This window comes from Macaca mulatta, chromosome 8 (genome assembly GCF_049350105.2).
Source record: "Macaca mulatta isolate MMU2019108-1 chromosome 8, T2T-MMU8v2.0, whole genome shotgun sequence".
In the NCBI taxonomy this organism is placed as follows: Eukaryota; Metazoa; Chordata; class Mammalia; order Primates; family Cercopithecidae; genus Macaca; species Macaca mulatta.
This window is the reverse complement of record NC_133413.1, coordinates 138,529,222-138,550,736: the sequence shown is the minus strand read 5'-3', so window position 1 is coordinate 138,550,736 and position 21,515 is coordinate 138,529,222. Positions and strand designations below refer to the sequence as shown.

Below are 21,515 nucleotides of genomic sequence, written 5' to 3'. Positions count from 1 at the left end.
AAAAGACGCAATGGATTTAAACTCTGCCTGTCCACCAACAGTCCCATAGACTGAGAGGTCTGGGGGAGGCTCTGGAGCAGGAAGGTGGAGCTGACAAACACAGCTCTGCTGTTTTGAGGCTGGGTATGGGCATGGCAGTGGTTCAGAGTCTCCCTGCTATCCTTTTTCTTATGGTTTTACATGGCTTGGACCCCAAAATAAAAGAACGCTCTGTGAAAGGGAATGAAGACAAGGAGGAACACAGAGTAGAAGAAAAAACCTTTCTTGAGTGCCCACTAGATATCAAGCATGTTAACATTTTACCCACACACGATGGGCAGGTATTCGTCATTGCTCCTGTTTCATAGACCAAGGATCAGCACAAAATGTTTTTGTAATGGGCCAAGTAGTAAATATTTTGGTTTTGTGGGCCATCCTATCTCTGTTGAAACTACTCAACTGTGCCATCATTGAGTGAAAGCTCTGCACACACCAACTATAGCTTGTGTAGATAATACATAAATGAATGAGCATAGTTGTGTGCCAATAAAACTTTATTTATAAATGCTAATGTTAGATTTTCCTATAATTTTCATGCTATAAAATTATACTTCCTGTGATTTTTTAATTTAAACATGTAAAAATATAAATGTTTCTATTTGCATTTAATTTACATTTACATTGAAAAATGTAACATTTTCTATGTAAAAATCATTTTAAAATGTAGCAACCATCTAAGGATGGTTAGTGTGCAAACTGTACAAAAACAGGCAGTAGACTGCATTTAACTTGTGGATCATAGTTTGCTGACTCCTCTTCTAGAAGAATTCACAGCTGTCATTTAGGTGACCTGGCAACCTGATGCAGAGTCTGGGTTTGCAGGTGCATATGCCATGCTGCTGATGTGGCATTAGGAGGGGTGGTGAGGGCTATAGCAAAAACCTATCCATTTTGACAACTTCAAGTAGAACAGTAAAGGCCTTTATCCATTCAATCATTCAATCATTTATTCATTGGTTCCTCAAAATGTGCAGAGCTGGCAGGGCGCAGTGGCTCACACCTGTAATCCCAGCACTTTGGGAGGCCAAGGCGGGCAGATCACCTGAGGTCAGAAGTTTGAGACCACCTTGGCCAACATGGTGAAATCCCGTGCCTACTAAAAATACAAAAATTAACTGGACATGGTGGTGTGCGACTGTAATCCCAGTTACTTAGGAGGCTGAGGCAGGAGAATCGCTTGAACCTGGGAGGCAGAGGTTGCAGTGAGCCGAGACGACGCCGTGGCACTCCAGCCTGGGTGACAGGGCTAGACTCTGTCTCAAAAAAAGAAAAAAATGTGCAGAGCCCTGAGGCAGGTGATATTCATGCCAAAGGCCTCCTTCAAGCCTTACAACAACTCTTTTTTTTTGAGTTGAAGTCTCGCTCTTGTCCCACAGGCTGAGTTCAATGGCGCGATCTCAGCTCACTGCAACCTCCGCCTGCTGGATTCAAGCGATTCTCCTGTCTCAGCCTCTGGAGTAGCTGGGACTACAGGCACCTGCCACCATATCTGGCTAATTTTTGTATTTTTAGTAGAGATGGGGTTTCATCATGTTGGCCAGGCTGGTCTTGAACTCCTGACCTCAGGTGATCCACCCGCCTTGGCCTCCTAAAGGTCTGGGATTACAGGCGTGAGCCACTGTGCCCGGCCTTCTTAAGAGGGCTGGTTATTTACAATGCTTATCCCCATTTTACTGATGGGAGAACAGAAGTGTGGAGAGAAGCCCAAGCTCTTTCCATGATCCAAGCTGCTTAGTCATTGTGAGGGTAGACTCTTTTCTTTAAGGAACATGGCAGCAAATAACCAAAATAGAAAAAAAGAAAAGAAAAGAAAAGATCAAAAAAGAAAGAGAGATCTTAAAGTTGCATACAAGTATTATTCCAGATGTGGCAGCTGAAAAAGCTTGGTGGAAGAGGCATCTGGGCAGGATAGGAGAGGGCAGAATTTCAGCCACAGGAGGTGGGGGCACCACGGGCAGCAAGAAACAGAAAGAACAGAAAAAATAAAGCCCCAGAGAGCAGGAGGGAAGACTGAGTAGATGGCAGAAGATCTCTTGGCTGTGCAAAAGTTATTAGGTTGCTGCAAAAGTAATTGCGATCTGCAACCTAATAGTATGGACACTGGGAGGTGGGCTGGATCAGTCAGAGGAAGGCCTGAGGCCCCTGCCCAGGGAAGGGGAAGGGAAGAGCTTCAGGGAGCTGGAGACACCTGGGCCATCTGTCTGATGTGACAATTAAGCAAAGGTTGGTGTGTTGGTAGTACAAGACTAGAGAGTTTCAGAAGGTGCTGGAAGGGGAGATGGAAAAGGACATAGAGAAAAATAAATGAGACACGGCAGGGGGACTTGCTGACAGCTGGAAATTCTGAGCTTAAGGGTTCTTTGCAGCTTCCCAGCCCCTGCACTGGGAGGGTCAGCTGGGTCCGCACGGTGGGATGGAGGGGTAGGTGTCACCACCAGGCCCAAAGCTTGCACACGGCCCAGGGGACAAGGGGAGAGCTCAGTCCAGTTGTTGACCTGGTGGGCTTCGGCTTTCTCAAACTCCTCTCATATTCCCACCCTCACAACCTTATGAGGACAGCTCTCAGCAACCCCACAGGACAGCGGGGACACTGAGACCCACAGGCCACAAAGCCTGGAATGGAGACATACCCTGAGTTTTCCTATGACTGCTAATGATGCCAGCTGGCACCTGTGGGTGCCAGGCACTGGGCTAAGCTTTTACCATCCTCACAACTTTACAAAAATGTATTACTTATTATAAATGTATGTATATATAAATGAAATACTGTATATTATCCTGATATATAACTTTAAAGGTAGAGCAGTTGTTCTGTCCCACACTGAGTATGCAGCCAGGATTGAACCCAGCTGTTTTCTTTGTCACCTTACCGCCCTTTCATGTATCCCTCTAGAGTCTAAGCAGCACCTCTGGAGAACAGAGAGTTATCAAGAATGAAGAAGAAGGGAGAAGCAGCTGTCTTGGGGACACTGGAGCCCCATTATGTCCCCAGATGAGAATGTAAAGGACATGTTGGGGGAGGGGCAGGTGAGCCAGGGTGCTGTGTGATGCAGGCACTGGAGGATGATTCTGAATAAAGGTCAGGCTTCTCCAGCGTGAGAAAGCCAGCTGGAGAGGAGTGATTCCCTCACCCACAGCAGCACAGGCTTAGCCAACAGCCAGGACCAGTGCCGGACTTGGCCGAGAGTGCAGGTTGTATAATCATCTCAGCCCTGCCGGTCACTGCAGAGCACCGGGGCAACCTTGGGACAGGAAAAACAAACTCATGAATGCCTGCCAGGCCGGGACAATCTGAGGAGTAAACAGAGGAGTGATCACGCCCCAGGGACCTAACACTCCTCCCTGTCCTGCTGGGCTAATAATCATCACAGTAACTAACATTTAAGGAGCACTCACATGCCAGGCACGTGTGCTCAGAGCTTTAGACACATTCTCCCTTTAATCCTCCAGGAAAGTCCATGGGAAAGGTGAAAAAATTATTCCCATTTTACAGAGGAGGATCAGGAACTGACCTGGGATCACCGAGCTATTTAAATAGAGGAGCTGGAATAGAAACCCGGCAACCTGACCCCACAAGCTGCACCCACGACCTCCATGACACAGGGAGGCCGCTGGGCATGTGGCAATAGAAAAAAACATATATATATATATATATATATATATATATATATATTTAGGAGCCTAGATTAAGTGGAATCAGATCTTAGCTCCACTGCTGCTCGCTGGATGATCTTGGATTAACTATGCTCAGCAACTGTTGTCTCAGTGGTATGGTGGGGACCCCAGGTCCTAGGGTGGTAATGAGCATGGAGGGTGACATTAATGAGCAAAGTGTCTGCCAGTAGTTCCTTCATAACTGGTGTCTGATCTCACGGGACCCACAGACCCTGCTATCTCCCAGAATATGACACGGGTCCTCCCTGAACCTCTGACTTCTCCTCAGCCCCCTATCCTCCTGGGCTGCAATCTCTGTTTGGTGAACTCCCAAAGAGGATTCCAAAGCCTAACAAGAGACCGATGGCTCCGTAGGAAACACATTCTCTGATGACTCAGCCCCCCATCAAAGTCAGGCTTTACCTTTTCTCTTCCATTAATTGCCAATTTATTATACTCCATCCATGGAACAATAAGGGAAATGTGAAAGGTGGGCAATTCGACTGCATCAATATGTCTGCTCTCTGGAAGTCTGGACACATAGTCTTTTGAGAAAAGAAACAGAAACCGTAAGTTCACCAAAGGCGGGTAAAGACAGTCTTCTGTGGAGTTACCCAAACCTATGTGAAAGTAAAACCTCCTGTCAGGCCCTCCTTGGAGGTAACGAATTCCATCAATATAGAAAACTGCTGGCCCTGGGAAAGACTTTTTTCTTTATCTGCAAAATATCTCCCTACTACTCCATAAGCATCCAGGTCCCTGTCCCATAGACGGAGTGAGGTGGAGGGGAAGGCCCATGCATAGAACTGAATTCAACATAATTGGTTTTCTCTGCAATCTTTTGAAATAAAATCCGAGGATTTTGTTACATGCTATTAAAAGCATTATTCTGAAAAGGTGTCCATAGCTTCTCTAGTCTGCCGAAAGGGCTTATGGTACAAAAAAATGTTCCAAGCATTTCTGATCCTAGTGGTTGAGGCCCTAGCGAACTCACAAGTTCCTTACTCTTCATGAAATCACTCTCTAACGGTTTCTAATAGGCTTATAGATAGGATCCTGTTGTTTTCCCCTTTCAGCTTCCCTGTGGAAATCCTCTTGGTTTGTCTGCAAATGTGTGTAACAGAGAAAGAGAAAGGGAGAAACAAAGAAAGAACGATTTTCTTCTAATCTCGACATACTTTTCCAATTATGACCCCCCACCCTGCTCTGCATAACTGTGTGTTTAATCATCTGTACACCCTCATGGTCTGCAAAGTCCAGAAGGGCAGTGGCAATGTTGAATCCTTGCGTCCCAGTTATAGACCGAACATGTGTGTCCTCCCAAAATTCATACGCTGAACTTCTAACCTCCAGGGTAATGGTATTGGGAGGTGGGGCCTTTGGGGGGTGATGGTCACGACAGTGGAGTCCTCCTCATGATTGGGATTGGTACCATTATTGGGGGGTGATGGTCACAACAGTGGAGCCCTCCTCATGATTGAGATTAGTACCATTACAAAAGCGACCTCAGAGAGCTCTCCTGCCCTTTCCTTCACATGAGGACACTGCAAAAAAGCAATCATTTATGAACGAGGAAATGGTCCTTCACCAAACACAGAATCTGTCAGTACCTCGATCTTGGACTTCCAAGCCTCCAGAACTGAGAGAAGTTGACTTAGTCTTACAGTGTTCTGTTGTAGCAGCCAAAATGGACTAAGACAGTAGGTCTCTGATCAGATCAGTTTTGACTGAGTGCTTGAAGAGGAGGGGTCTTACCGCATATAGCTTCTCTCGTTTCCAAGGGTAAATTTCCCTCCCTCCAGCAAACCTGAAGCTATTTTCCCTTGACGATATGTTTAGAGTTCTTGGCCTTTTCTTCTTATTTGGGCCACATGGAGGACAAGCTGGCACAGCACCTGCCTCCTGGGGTCAGGGCCTGGCAGTGCCTTCTCACCCACGCGGACTTTTTCCTTCTCTCCTCCTCTGAACTCACCGCAGAGTGAAGACTACATTCTCTCCAGAAACCACTGGCCTACACAACTAGCAAAATAGCCTCTTGCTTGTGGGTTTATCTGGTAATCACGGCAATAAATGAAAGAACAAGCTTTTCTTGAACAGTGAGTCTATACCAGGCTGAGTACTGGACCTTTCACAGTTAATATTTATGGAACACTCCATCCCCAAACTGCAGAGGACACATTCTTTTCAGGTGCCTGTGCAACATTCGTCACAGGACACTGAGCAATAAAATAACCTCAATAATTTTCAAAGGACTGAAGTCATGCACAGCATCTTCTCTGCAGACAATGGAAAGAAACTAGAAGTTGACAATAGTAAGTGGGTAGACAATCCCCGAATACCTGCAAATGGGGAACCTCGCTCAGTGCTTGGCACAAAGTAGCCTTTCAATAATATTAGCTCCATCCCCCAACCCCTGCACCGACATCTTTCTCCACGTCGGGTAAGACCAACTCCTCTGGTGCTGCTGAAGGTGAAGGTAAACCAGCAAGGACGTTGCTGAAGCCCTGAGTGTGTCTCTCACTGGCAGTCTGCACTGGCAGCTGGGACCGTGAATGAACCTTGGCCCCTGGCTGAGCCCATGCGCTTTCACCAGATCCACACTTAGACAGGAAGATTTCCACCATTCTGCCAAACAGGGCACTTACCTTGCTGAGGGGGCTGCTTGATTTAGTAATGGATCTTGTTCGGCTTACTCAGAATATTCTCGGGCAAATAAAATCAAACTTGTTTTGTTTTGTTTGCAGAATTTAACTGTTACGTCTTGAGGGAAAAAACCAAGTAGCTGCTGGGCACGGTGGCTTACACCCGTAATCCCAGTACTTTAGTAGGCCGAGGTGGGCAGATCACTTGAGGTCAGGAGTTCGAGACCACCCTGGACAACATGGTGAAACTCTGTCTCTACTAAAAATACAAAAATTAGCCGGGCATGGTGGCACATGTCTGTCATCCCAGTTACTCGGGAGGTTGAGGCAGGAGAATGCTTGAACCTGGGAGGCAGAAGGCGGAGGTTGCAGTGAGCCAAGATCTCTCCACTGCTCTCTAGCCTGGGAGACAGAGCGAGACTCCACCTCAAAAAAAAAAAAAAAAAAAAAATGAGTGCAGCAACACAGAAAACCAGCAAAAATCTTGGTGAGTCAATCATTCAAAGTAAATGGCAGGAGTGGCCCTGGCATTCTTTGGGTTGGAGAATGAGCTGGGCCCTTAGTTTTACTTAGGAGTTTGCTTGAGCTTTTCAAGGCCAATAATGAGAGTGACCCATGTTTTTGATTCATTAACTAAACGGGCAGTTGTGGTGTTAATAATCTGCCACCCATAAGAGCCAGGTGGAGGGACACATTATTGCCAGACGCTAGAAATGTGTAAACAACTACAGCTTACAGAGACAAAGCTGGTTGCAGCATCGTTTTCCTACAAACTAGGATAATGTCACCTAGACACAAATGAGTGGAAAATTAAGAACTGAATTAAAACACATCTAAAGAGACTGATACATGACAAAACATCCTTGGAAATCAGTTTATGGAGGCTTTCACTGGGATTCCATCGAGGGAAGGGAGTTTAAAAAGGTACAGTTACAGCCCAGTTTTGTCACATCTGAGCTGTGGAACCATGGGCAAGAGGTTTCACCTCAGTTTCCTCATCTGTGAAAAGAGGGTGGCAGTGAAACCCCTACCTCAGAGGGCTGTTGAAGACTGAGATCATGCACAAAGGTGCTCCACAAGTGCCAATCACAACAGTAAACAATACTGAGCAGTGACCGTGCAATCTAAGCAAAGACGCTGCATTATGACATTTCTGAGAAGTAGATAGGAAACTTAAAGCTCAGGAAAGCTAAGACATTTGTCCAAGGACACAGCTGTAAGTCATAGAGATGGAATTCAAACTCAGTCTAACTCTAGAGCCTCAAGGAACTTCCAGTCCAATAGGAGTAATCAACAGAAACCACTCCCAACAATTCCAGGGCAGCCAGCCTTGCAGCCCCAGGGACAATATGCTGGAGCCAAATGCAGCCAGGGGCCACCCTGTAGGAACAAGGAGTTAAGCTATCCCATTTGAGCTGGGTCTTGAAGGATGCTTTGGTTTTCACCAGAAAGAGGAGGAGGTCAGAACGGCCTTATCGGAAAACCCATACTAAACAAAGTAAGATGGTATGGATTAAAAGAAATTCTGTTTACGTAAAGCTGACAAGACAGCTATTGTGGTTGAGCTTTGGGCTTGTTGGAGCCTCTTATGAACTATTTCTGTGTCTTTGCAAACATTCTGGTTAGTATAGTGCTATGGGTATAAGTACAGGCTCTGGTGTCTGATGGTCTAAGTTGACATAATCAGCTGTGTGACTTTGGGAAAGAGACTTAACCTCTCTGGTCCTGAAGTGGGTTTTCCTTTCACATGAGGATTAGCATAGCAGCACTCTGGGCAGCTGTACTAACTGCAGAGCTCCATGTGAACACTTAGCATCAAGCCTGCTAGGAAGCTGATGCTTATGTTTCTGTCCCACTAGATGTGGCCCTGGGTCTCCCTGTGTCATCCTTTTGCCCACTGCCTAGACCCCTTCTGCCCATTGGCTGGAATACTCAAGGAACTACTAGTTCAAGTCCTAAAAAAAGGAAATTCTCAATCAAAGAGAAACGGGGCTTGGACTATTACTAGGGATGAGTTACTGCTGAAAACAACTTATCGACTCACAGCCAGATTTAGGGATCTGACTTCATCCCTTTTGCAAAATACATTTTGGCTAAATAACTGTGACATGATGTCATTTGAATTCTAACCATTTGACAGCTGACAAGGAAGGCACTTTCTGTCTGGACCACAAGGATGTCTGTACTAATCTTTGTGTTTTATTGTATGAAACGGAATGGCAGATTGGAGACGTTCATACAAAGGTACCTTTGCTTTAACGTCCCCTCTTACACGTCACAAACTCTAATCTTGGGGATCTTGTATTTTGCCTGGGCTTAGCTAGGTGCTTATGTTAACCAGTCTTTAAATCAAAGATGCTAAGACATATATTTTTTCAAATTTCAACATCTCCAAAATAGGTATGTGTCCTACCACCAGTGGCATACAGTAACGCAGTAGTTTAATTGGAAGCATTTCTTTCTCAGTGCACATGAATTAAGTGTGAGTCATAGAAATGAAGGCATCTTAAATTTGAGAAAATATCGTTTGTGTGGAGAAGCATGCTAGGTTTTGGACAAAACTTGCTTTTGCTAAAAACAACAACCACATCAATATATGTTATCACTCTTAACTTATAGATGAGAAATCTGATGCCCAGAGTGTTAAGAAAAGGTTTTGCTCATGATTACCTAGTACGTAGGAGGAAGAGTTAGGGTGGGGTTCTCATTACTATTGCAGATTACATATTTACTGCAAAACAGTGTTGTAAAACAATAATTGTTTTATGTTGCATGATTTTTTTTTGGTCAAGAATTTGGGATGGGCTTGGCTGGGTGGTTCTCACTTGGAGTTTCTCATGCCCTTGTGGTCAGATGTCAGCTGGGTCATGGACTTTTGAAAGTGCACAGGGCCTACATGTGCATCCAAGATGGCGGCTCTCAGGGTTTTTGGCTGATGCCGGGAGCTCAGCTGAGGCTACAGACAAGAGCATCCACCAGGGACTTCTTTGGCTTGACAGTCTCTGTGCTTTCCTTGGAATAAGTATGCTCAGAAAACCAGGCAGGAGCTGCATAAAGCAGTCACAAGCCTGCACAGACTCAAGGAAAAGTCATGTATCCCATCTTTCATTGGAAAGAATATCAAGGAACAAGACCATTTTGTTTTTAAACAAATGGGAACAGATGGGAACCTCATTCTGACTGGTACCAAGACCCCATATTTGGAATGACTTGTCTGGTGCCTAGGAACAAAGCAAGAAAAACAGAGTGTGAACTAATTATGATGAAGAGGATTTTTAAACAAATGCAAGAAGGTTCATCAGGTCACATGTAGCTTCATTTTCAATGTATTCGCTTTGGAACCTCAAACACTGGTCCAGCATTGCTCCCATTGTTCATAACATCTAGAGCTTTCTGGGAAGTGATTTCAGGGCCAATTTAGCAGGTTCACAAGAAACATCAGGCTTAGAATTGTGTCAGCTATACCTTATTCCTAACCTAAAATGGCTTTTTGTAGTGTAGCAAATATTTAGTGATCATCTGCTACAGAATGTTCTGGTTTCTGTGGATTCCTTGATGAACAAAACAATACCTCATTCTTCACTTGGCTTACATTTTGCTGGAGGATGCAAAAAATAACCAAATTTGTAATAACATCCACAAGTCATCAGTACTACAGATAATGATAGGCAATGAGGGGCGGGGGAAACTCTTTTAAAGGGAGTGGTCAGAAAAGTGGTCTCTGAGAGTTGACATCTAAGCAGAGAGCCAGGCAGATGTGCAAGGAAGAGAGAGTGTTCCAGAAAAGGAAAATGGTATGTCCAAAAGCCCTGAAGCCACACTGGTCTCAGATATGTCTGGCCCACAGCAAGGAGGACAGTGTGGAAAGTAGGATAAATAAGGGGGGAAAGTGGCAGAGGAAGGGTGCACCTGGGGTTCACTGAGGACACAGAAGGCACTTAGGATTTTAATCTGAGATGAGAGCCATGGGAAGATTTTGAGTGGTTTAGTCCCATGCTTTGGTTCACATTTTTAAAGGATTCCCTGGCCGCCAATGGGGGGATGAAGGATAGAGTAGAAACAGGAAGATAGATTAGGAGTCTCCTACAGTAAATCAGGCTAAAGGTGGTGACAACTTTGTTTGAACTGTCCTTGGTGGTGAAGGTAAGTAGGGAGTAAAAAGAGCAGATATTTTGAAGGAAGGTTCCATGGGATTTGCTAATGGACACACCTACCAGTTGATCCTTTAAACCCATGAACAAGGTATATTTCAATATATTGCTTAGTGGCTGCCCAAATTAGAGTGGGACCTCGACAGAGGTGGCAACTTGGGTGGTAGAAAATGAGAGACCCAGGCTACACCGGTTCCCCTCAAACACTAGCTGAGGATCTTGACCCTCACTGCACAGAAGGGGCAGAAGCTCAGGCCATAGCCCTTCCTTCTCACTCTCACTCTCTGGCAAGAAAGGTATGAGCAGAGTCAAAGAACAAACCACTAGTTGGAAAGACCCTCTCAAAAAAGGAGTTCACAGATAAGTCTAGAGCCTTCAAAGGGGGCTGCCAGGAGACACGCGAGCCCATTTGCATGGGCAAGTTTGGGTATTTCGGCCATTCAGTTGTTGACACGACTTGGTGGTCACAGCCCCTCCTTTGCAAGCCAGCGTTCTCTAAGGAGCCTTTTTTTGTCAAAAAGAAACCACCATTGTGTCTGCTTTGAGACAGATTTTAGGGGGAGTTTCATGCTCCATGAGCCTCAGTAGTAAAAGGGTCAAGGTGGTGCTTAAATACCACAAGTGGCCCAATGATGGGATCAAGATGCAAACCCAAGCCTTATAATAGTGACTACTTTTCTTTTAATTTTACTTTGACAAGCACATCTGCAGCCAATTACAATGTGTCAAGCAATGTTCTAATCATTTTATAAAATGTTTGGGCATTTAATGATCCTAACAATCATATGAATTCAGTATTACTATTATCCTTTATTTAACAGTCAATACACAGTTACTGAGCATTTTATACATGAGAAAAGTGAGTCACAGAGAAGCTAAGTGACTTGTCTAAAGTCACGTCACAGAGTCAAGATTAGAACCCAGGAATTCTTGCTCTGGAACTTTGGCACATAGGTAACATGTTACGCTGCTCTACACTGTGCTTTGTTGGAAATCTATCTATTAGAAATAATTTCAGCTGTAAATAAGAGACAATCCGAATTAGAGTGACTTAAACAATAGGACATGTTGTACATAACAAGAAGTCTGAAGATAGCCATCTGTCTTAAGCTGATGGAACGGTTCAACAATGCTATAAAAAATCCAGACCTTTTCTATCTTTGCTGCTCCATTATCTCAGTCTATTGACTTGTCACCTCATAATTACAAGATGGCTGCTGCACATCCAGGTATCACATACAAGATCCAGGGAGGAAGAAAGGAAAAGAGTAATAAGCTTCCTTTGCAATGGGCTTTGCCTTTTTCTTTAGAAAGAGACTCCCTCCTCAGCATACTGTTCCTAACAAGACTGGGTAACTTGCCTGCCATTACCATATCTAGTTTAAACCAGTCATGATTCATCTCACCAGGTTGGGATAAGAGTCTGACTTCCCTGAGACCTGAGGCCTCCTGCCAACCCTTTGAACATATTGACGTTCTGTACAGTGGGAGGCAATGGTTTTGAGGTAACAAGAGACAGCATTTGCCATGGGTGTTAGTACCCCATGATGGGAACATTGCAACTAGAAGGCACAAGGTTAAGATCGCATGACTTACAATGTGGCAGCTCCAGAATACTAATGCAGGCCCATCTAGCTCTAAATCTCATTATTTTAAATGTAAAGTAGTACATTGCTAAGTGGAGTCGAGAACGGATGGACACACATTTGGCTTTAAGTGAAAGTTGTAGCACCCCGAACAAGTTACTTAACCTCCCTAAAGCTCAATCTACTTATCTCTAAATTGTGGCTAGTAATGATGTGAACCAAGGGGCAGCTGTGAATGTAAAATGAAATAATACATGCAAAGACCCTGACAATACTAAGCAATGAATAATTCTTGGCTATTTTTATTATTGTTGTCACTGCTATTATTACTCGTTACCCTACTAGACTTTGTAGCTACAGTGGCCTTGTACTCAGATTAGAATACCATTTTGGGCGTCTTTGGGCAATCTGGTAATGGCAGTCAGTAGTGGGTAGGCCTGAAAGTGAGGGGATGTGTTCCATACAATACTAACTACAGATTTAAGAATCCTCCAGCTTGTCTTGCTTGAATGTCATGAATCAAGGATTGATGCTTCAAAATACAGGTCTGCAGATCTACAAGGCACAATAGTTTAGTTTTAGTCTTGGTTCTGTTACTAGTAAAATGCTGTTTGGTCAGAAGTATCTCATTTTTCGTTTTGCGACCTTTGTGTTTTCATCTGTATGGTGAAGTGGTTTTTCCATTATTGGTATTCAGTGTGTAGTGGACACTAATTGAGCAACTATTATACTCACAGTGCCATGGAAGCCACAGAGGAGCAGTGATAGGGGATGTGGATCTCACACTCAGAAAGTTTAGAGGCTTAGGAACCTTCAGTGTTTCTTTCAGCAATAACATTTAATAACATTAGCCAGAAGGCAAGGCTAATAACCCCCGACCCAAAGATTTATTCTGCTATTCTGCGGGTTAATCATGTTAGTGACATTGTAACAAAAAAATCTCTGAATAAATACAAAAAACATAGCTATGGCAGTTTCCTAAGGAGCTAAACATAGTCTTACCGTGTGATCCAATAATTGTGCTCTTTGGTGTCTACCCAAATGAGTAGGGTTCCTGTTCCCACAAAAACCTATGTACCAATGTCTGCAGCACCTTTATTTGTAGTTGACAAAAATTGGAAGCAACTAAGATGTCCTTCAGTAAGTGAATAGATAAACAATCTGTGGTATGTCAAAATCCCAGCAAGTTATTTTGTAGATATCTACAAGCTGATTCTTTTATAGCGAGGCAGAAGACCCAGAATAGCTGACACAATACTGCAGGAAAAGAACACACAAGCTGGAGGACTGACACTACTCAACTCCAGTACTTCCTATAAAGCTACGGTCATCAAGATGGCGTGGTATTGGCAAAAGAATAAACAAGCAGATCAATGGAACAGAACGTAGAACCTGGAAACAGACCCACATACATATAGTCAATTGACCTTTGACAAAGGAGCAAAGAGACTACAATGGAGGAAAGATATTTTTTTTCAACAAATGGTGCTGAAACATGGACGTTCATTTGCAAAAAACGAATCTAAACATAGATCTTAAACCCTTCACAAAAATTACCTCAACATGCATCATAGAACTAAAAGTAAATTAAAAATGATAAAACTCTCAGAAGATAACAAAGGAGAGCATCCTAGATAACCTTGAGTATGGCAATAACTTTTTAGATACAACACCAAAGGCACAATCTATGAAAAAACTAATTGATGAGTTGGACTCCATTAAAATTAAAAATTTCTGATATGCAAAGACACTATAAAGAGAATGAAAAGACAAGCCATTGCCTGGGAGAAAATATTTGCACAAGACATGTCACTTAAAGGAATGTTATACGAAGTGTACAAAGAACTCTTAAAACTCAAGAATAGGGAAATGAGCAACTCAATTAAAACATAAGCAAAAGACCTGAGCAGGCATCTCATCAAAGAAGGCGTACAGATGGCAAATAAACATATGTCATCAGGGAAATGCAAATTGAAACAACAATTAGATATGGCTACACACCTATTACAATGCTGAAATCCAAAACATGAATACCAAATTCTGGTGGAGGATTTGCAGCAACAGGGACTCTCATTGTTGGTGGGATTGCAAAATGATGTAGCCACTTTGGAAGACAATTTGGCAGTTTCCTACAAAACAAAACATATTCTTACCGTAAGATCTAGCAACAGAATGCCTTGATATTTACCCAAATAAGTTGAACACTTACATCCACACAGAAACCTACACACAAATGTTTATAGCAGCTTTATGCATAATTGCCAAAAACCTGGGAGCAACCAAGAGGCCTTTCAGTAGGTGACAGGGTAAAGAAACTGTGGTACATCTAGACAAAGAAATATTATTCAGCACTAAAAAAGAATTAGGTGTTAAGCTATGAAAAGACATGGAGGGACCTTAAATGCATATTACTAACTGAAAGAATCAGTCTGAAAAGGCCACGTCCTTGGGAGGCCAAGGCGGGCGGATCGTGAGGTCAGGAGATCGAGACCATCCTGGCTACCATGGTGAAACCCTGTCTCTACTAAAAATACAAAAAATTAGCCAGGCATGGTGGCGGGTGCCTGTAGTCCCAGCTACTTGGAGGCTGAGGCAGGAGAATTGTTTGAACCCAGGAGGCGGAGCTTGCAGTGAGCCAAGATCACACCATTGCACTCCAGTCTGGGCGACAGAGCGAGACTCTGCCTCAACAAAAAAAAAAAAAAAAAAAAGAAAAAGAAAAGGCTGCATCCTATGTGATTCCAACTGTGTGATTCTGAAAAAGACAAAACTGTGGAGATTAGTGGGTTGACAGGGGTTAGGGGGAGAGAGAGAGTAATGAGGAGAGATAGGGGAAGCACAGGGGAATTTTAGGACAGTGAAACTACTTTGTATGATATTATAATGGTAGGTACATAACACTATGCATTTATCAAAACCCACAGAACCATACAACATGAAGAGTGAAGCCCAATGTAAACTATGGACTCCAGTAACTCTTAGTGTATCAATATTGGTTCATAAATTGTAACAAATGTACCATATTAATTCAAGATTCGAACAATAGGGGATATGGAGGGAGAAGAGGAGAATATATGAGAACTCTATACTTTTGACTCAATATTTTTGTAAGCCTACAACTGCTCAAATAAACAGCCTATTAATTTACATGCACACAGAGAGCTGAGCAACAGTCATATCCTTTGATCGAATGATTCCACTGCTGAGATCTTCTTGAAATACAGGACATAGTAGGAGGAAAACTTTATTTACAGAAGGGGAAGAAAGTCAGCAACCTGTAGTTCATCACAAACAACCACATGGATAAAAGCAAATTTCAAAATGGTAGTTGAAAAGGTTATGGAATAACGTGGACAATGCTTGTGGAAAAATGCAAATAGAAAAAAAAAATTGGAAATCACCTTAAGATAACATGTAAAAAAAAAGAAAAAAAGAAAATAAAATATCCCAAAAACAAAACAAAACAAAAAAACCCTAATTAGCCAAGCTTGGTGACCGGTGCCTCTAGTCCCAACTACTCGGGGGGTGCTGAAGTGGGAGAATTGCTTGAGCCCAGGACGTCGACGAGGCTGCAGTGAGCCATGTTTGCGCCGCTGCACTGCAGCCTACGCAACAAAGTGAGACCCTGTCAACACTTGTATAAATGGACACAAATGGGGTATAGCACATTGGTAATGACAATTGATAGTATGTTACCAGGGTCATGAAATTAGGATAACTATTTTATTCATTTTTTCAATTTCTTATAATATGTTTGATTTATCTTCTAAAAATACATATGAGGTCTCAAATATATATATATAGTCTACGAATCCTACAGTTAGGGGAAAAAAGACAAAAACTGGTAGTAAAGCCAGATGGCTAATAACAATAGCAGCACGTCCACCTCCTCCGTGACCATTTCTTAGGAACTCACTACGTGGAAGCCATTGTTCTTAGTACTAAGTTCTAACTAACCTGGGCTAACCCACTCAAAGCCCAGAGCTAGATAGCATGGGGTTGCTTACAAGCAAGTAAGAAACTGACCTCTGAACCACTGGCTTATTCAAAATATACTTATTGAGAACCCAGTAGAGTCACTAGGTGCTTCAAACATGCAAAGAAAAATGAGAAATAGACATTTAGAGAACAAGGATGGGAGGTTAAGAAACTACTTACTCACTCGCCTACTCAGCAAGCATTTATTTATTAATTCCTTACAAGAGGCTAGGCACTGAAGATACACATGATTAAATGTTATCTCTGGCCTTTAAGAACTACCACTCTACTCTCCTCAGAATCCTACCTCTTCCCAACCTGGGACATTCCTAATCGTGGACAGGCACGCTAACTGTTTAAGAGACTAGGACCACAGGCGTAAACTGAAGCTCCACCAGCAACCCTGGACGTGTGATCACCCTAAGTCAGACTTGGAAGTGCAGCTCCTGGAGGGCGGGAACCATCCCCACGACCCCTCTCTGCTCATTCTAGTTCACTTGAACTGACTTTTGGGGTCAGGAAATTTATTTTTGTCTCTACCCCATCCACCAACCCCACACCACCAAGCATTTCAGATCAAGTATCTATGAATCATAGGCCAGGCTGATTCATTTCTTAAAGTTTCCGGGCTTTGAGAATGAAAATGGTATTGGTGGCTGGGAGGATGATAAACGCAGGGAACGTCAATGCGACTTGTTCTGCATTTATCTACCAAAATGCAAACCAGATCTACCAGCATTTTATTAAAATGAGGAAGGCAGCTGCTGAAAACTTTGCAGTCAGAGAGGTTTGATACGTGGAAACGATCACCATTCCTTTTATGTAAAAAACTCATGTATCATGTACACCTTCCTAATGACATTTTCTCTATTCGTGGTACTGCCTTTTTGGTTTATCTTAGTTAATGTGAAAAAATGCCCAGTGTGGGTTTTTGGAAGCTCCGTTACAGATTCAGTGCTTATAAAATTATGGGTTATTTTTTCCATATGAAACAGGAAAAGGGAAATAAAAGAAATGTGGATTGAGCACCTATTGTAGAGTCTCATTTCACCCCCTGAAGCCCGAGCAGGTTAGAAAGCAGAGGCTAGGAGAGGGTTAGTCACCTACCCCAGCAAGCTCAGCAGCAGAAAAGCACCACAGGCTTTGGTCTCCTTTGGTAGAAACCTGCTCAACCAGGGAACACTTAACTAAAGGGGTGTTCAGGAACAGAAACTCACAGTAGGGGCAAAAAACAAAGTTCTGGGACTAGGGGAACCAAAACCCCAGACACTTAGCTGGGCTATGCCTCCCACGTGGCTTCACACCCACTTACACTGACCTTTCACCTTCAGAACCGCATTGAGTCGGCTGACCCGTGTGAAACACCCAGCAGGGAACCATAACTCTTGCACTACATGGAAAGCCTGATTGGGCCCCCTAGGGAAACCCGCTGGCATCTGAATCAGATCCTGTGACCTCTGTGGTCCTGAGCCTCAAAGCAGGGGAATACCCTTTGCCGTGGATCCACCGCAAAGCCTCAGGGCCTAGGTGAGAAAATTTCACCTGTGAATCATGGTAGCTCAGCACCTTCTCTGGGCCTCTCTCAGAAGCCCCTGAAGGGCTTAGCATGTGTCACCAAGGGCCAGGACAGCTGCAAATTCTCCTGTGAAACAAGATTTCATGGGCTCTGTTGGTCTCTGAGGATGCCTCATCAATTCATGAGATGGCCTATTTGCAGGTGACAAGGCTCACAAATGCCAAATGAAACACTCATAAGTGAGTGTGGTTTTCAACTTTTCAGTGTCATTTTAGTGAATACCTGGCTCCTTTGGAATTGTGGTGTCAATAGACGGAAGCCCAGAGAAGGTAAGTGACTTGCCTAAGAACACACAGGTAGAATTAAACAAGTTTGGAAGTAGAATTCAGGGAACCACAACCTTTTTTCCCATCATCATACCACCTTGCTTAGAACAGAGACACACCTAAGCAAAAGAAAAATATATATATTCATTTTAACTGGATGGCAAAATAGTAGGAAAGAGGAGGAAAATCTAAAGACAATACATTCCTTGCCACTAATGGACTCTTTGAGACATTCTCAGCTCAGAGCTCTGGGCTGGAGCTTGGAGCTTTATCAGGAATTACCTTTCCCCACCCCAACATGTAGTGAAGGGTGAGCTAACAGGACATTCTTTATGTCAATCCTGGTGGCAGTGTGTAGACCCAGTTATTCAGTCTAAGAGCTTCAGGCTGCGCACTGAGTCCATTGTGCAGATAAGAGAAGTAACATCCTGGGAGAAGAAATGATCTGCTCAAGGAAACCCAGCTGGCTTTGGGCAGAGCAGACACCAGATCACTGTGTCACAACACAGAGTAAGTGGTGGTCAACATCCCTCATCATCCAACCCTGTGGGGTTCCCAGAGCACAGGGCACTTCTCTAGACTGTGAGGACAAAGGAAACTCTGGTCCCTCTGGCAACCCTTCGAATTTTACACAATCTGTCTACTGGTTTGATATAATTTCTAAGGCAAGTGGTTCATTTTGATAAAATGAGTTGTAGCTATGAAAAGATACCAGTGAACCTGGCTGGGTCTGTCAACTTACACGTGAGAAGGGATCTGGAAGTATAATGAATGGGAAAACAGATAAATAATTTGTGTATTTGGTCCAAATAAAAGGTGGTTACATCCACATGATGCAATAAAACAATGTAGCAGTTAAAAAGAACAGAGTGGCTACCATGGATAGCACTCCTCAATATATTGCTGAGTGAAAAGGGGTAAACTGCAAAATACTCTACTAGAGGTGTACACAACAGTACTCAGTGTGTATATGTGCATGCGTGTACACTTAAATGAATTAGAGCAGTCTGCAAGAATGTGCTATAAAAGACAAGAAATGTGACCTACACAGAACTAATGAGGAGACAAGGATTGAGGACAGGTGAGCTAAAAGGACTTTGGCCTTACGTGGAAAGTTTTTAATTTTTACGAAATGAATGCAATCATTTAATATTTATGTAATAAAAGTTTAATTTGTTTTAAAAAAGGAGAAAATAGAAATATAATTTTAATGATTCATCTATCTATTCCCTCACTATTTGAGCATCTATTATGTGCCAGGCATGAAAGAAGGTAAAAAAAATCCAGCCCCTGCCCACAAGAATATGTTCTAACATAGAAGGAGGAGGTTTCCTGCTTATAAGCATGATGAGATGTATTACAAGTGCTCTGGTGAATGAAGAAGTCAGAGCAGAGTAGGAAAATAAAGAAAGGGATCTCCATGTTTCACAGGAAATTCAAAGGCCAAAAACAGAGTCCCCAGTCAATTCTGCCAAGACCTGCCATCTTGGAAAAAAATGAGTATTAGGACAACAGTTTGCAGAAGGACACATCTTTTGTAATTTTAAAGTAATATCCATGATCCCTCATTTCAGCTAGAGTTCACAAATGAATATAATAGTACAGCGGATAGTTTGCAGTTTGTAAACATTTAACCCCCATGAACGGAGAGAGATGGTTTTGTTGCTTTTTAAAGAAACTGACTCTTTGGCTGCATTTATCAGTGCATATGGTTTACTCCACTAGACTAGAAATGGCTCTGCCAAAATTGCTGCTTAAATTTGGGTTTCTAAAAATAACTCATGGGAAGCCTGCAGTGTGAGAGGAAGATGGTTGCACACAGCTCCAGCGAGGAAAATCTCAAGCATTTGATTTGAATTACCTAAGAGCTGAAATTGAGTGCAAATATCTCCATGTAGCAACTGCTATATAATTAGCCATCCTAATGCAATCCTTTCAAAACCAAGGCAGTTCAACAAGTTATTTTAATTGAAAATAAAATTTCCCAACCAACTATTCTGTCAAAACCACATTAAGTGAAGATAGTTAAGCAGTGACCAAATCACTAGAAAAAGCATTATGTGTTATGGGAGAAATGAGCAGGAAAGGAAGAGGGGGATAGGCTTTTTTTTTTTTTGGAGACAGTCTCGCTCTATCACCCAGGCTGGAGTGTCGTGGCACGATCTCGGCTCACTGCAACCTCCGCCTTCCGGGTTCAAGCAATTCTCCTCTCTCAGCCTCCCGAGTAGCTGGGATTACAGGCATGCCACCACCACATCCAGCTAATTCTTTTTTAAATTTTTTTATTTTTAGTAGAGACAGGGTTTCACCAGATTGGCCAGGCTGGTCTCGAATTCCTGACCTTGTGATCCGCCCACTTTGGCCTCCCAAAGTGCTGGGATTACAGGTGTGAGCCACTGCGCCCGGCCAGGATATGCTTTTCTATATGGGTACAATGTGGCAGTTTTCTGGGCTCCTTTTTCTAGCTTCATGTGTCTTCTGGTCTCTTGGAAAAGTATTCAATTTTCTCTGCATCAATGTTACTGCTGGGGCTATCACCTGAGTCCGGTGCGTCACTGTTTTCTGAAAAGAAGCAGCCAAGTGAAGATCTCAGAGATAAACAGGGGAAGAGAAGAGAAAATGGCACTTGCTTTCTGTCTCGCTCATGACTAGCACAAGGACACCTTCCATCCCAGGAGGGCCACATTCTCGGAACTTCTCTGCACCTGGACTTTCATCTTTGCTACTTACCAGCTGTGCCACGTTATGTTCAGCATCTCTGAGTAGCAGTTTTCTCATCTTAAAAAGAAAAAGAAAAAGAAAAAAAAAATTGGTATTCTCACACCCCCCAGGATGGTCAGGAAGGTCAAATGTGTGCACAAACAATCTGGTATTCTAGACAGTATCTGCAACTGCCTGTGTGCGGAGGGCTAGGGAGGGGACCAGACCCTTCCTCACCAGTTGAAATGGGTTGGTGCATGAGAAGGACTAGGGAGGGTACTAGACCCTTCCTCACGAGTTGAAATGGGTTGATGCGTGGACCAGCGGCATCAGTACTGCCTGAGAGCTCATTACTAGAGTAGACCCACACCGAAAAATTGGTCAAAAATCTGTATTTAACAAGTACCCCTGGAGATTTGTGTGTGGTTCAAATTTGAGCCTCACTGGCTGGCTCCATCTCCCAGGTGTGAGATTCTATACCAGGTGACCTGTGTCCAAAGGAAGGGAGGGAGGAATGAAGGGATGGAAGGAGAAAAGGAGGGAGAATGGGGTCAATTAAATTTAAAAACAACAAAATTAAAAGATCTCCGAGTTACTAGTTATGTGGGTTTAGGTTAAAACGTCCTCTCAAGGAAATCTAGACCTTGAAGCTACCCTTTTTGCTTAAAGCCACATCATTGAGCTTGCGATCCCCATTCAGACCGAACATATGGCCCCTCAGACTCATCACCAAGTCTACATCTAAAAATGCTCAGGTGGGCCGGGTGCGGTGGTTCACACCTGTAATCCAGCAGTTTGGGAGGCCGAGGTGGATGGATCACTTGAGGTCAGGAATTCGAGACCAGCCTGGCCAACATGCTGAAACCCCGTCTGTACTAAAAATACAAAAATTAGCTAGGCATGATGGTGTACAACTGTAATCC

General features: G+C 43.3%; 1 protein-coding gene across 1 annotated transcript in view; it reads right to left on the bottom strand.

Annotated features, from left to right (window-relative positions):
• The window catches only part of LOC106999943 (uncharacterized), a 303,356-nt gene that overhangs the window by 4,930 nt on the left and 276,911 nt on the right, over positions 1-21,515 (bottom strand). Inside the window, exons 7-8 of the mRNA XM_077942878.1 lie at positions 20,523-20,670; positions 14,074-14,201 (exon numbers count right to left, since the gene is read on the bottom strand). The gene's annotated coding sequence lies outside the window, so the exon portion shown is untranslated. The remainder of the gene's footprint in view (positions 1-14,073; positions 14,202-20,522; positions 20,671-21,515) is intronic.